The following is a 481-nucleotide window of genomic DNA, read 5'->3' as shown; positions in this document are numbered from 1 at the left end:
AGGGGGCTGGAGCAGGACGGGCGCAAGGACTGGTCCATCACCTTCTCCTCCTCCTGCCCTGCGGGGCTGAGGCCCCCGCCATGCCAGGAGCCGCCGGGCCTTGATCGCAGGCAGTCACAGCCGGGCGATTCTCCTCCAGCAGCGCTGCTGGGCGCTGGGCAGGGCAGAGGGGGACGAGTGCCACCCCGGGGCCCGTCTGCCCTCGCGCCCTGCAAGGTGATGCTCCTCCGCCCGCTGCCCCGCGCCAGCCCGCCAGCCAGGAGCGACCAGGCCGGCACAGCCTGCAGCGAACGGCAAGACATCCGCCGGGGCCAAGCGCCAGGGAGCAGGCGCCCGTCCGGGGGGAGGCACTGAACGGACCTGCCTTCGCAGACGCCAGGGTGGGGACGAAGGCAGCCCCCGGGGGAGAGGGACTGTTGGGTCCGAGGTGAACCCGCCCGTGCCTGCCGCGGCCCGGTGCCCCGCCGGGGGGGGGCTCGTG

This window comes from Crocodylus porosus, unplaced genomic scaffold, assembly GCF_001723895.1.
Source record: "Crocodylus porosus isolate Cpor-Errol unplaced genomic scaffold, CroPor_comp1, whole genome shotgun sequence".
Classification (NCBI taxonomy): Eukaryota; Metazoa; Chordata; order Crocodylia; family Crocodylidae; genus Crocodylus; species Crocodylus porosus.
Note: the sequence above shows the minus strand (reverse complement) of the source record.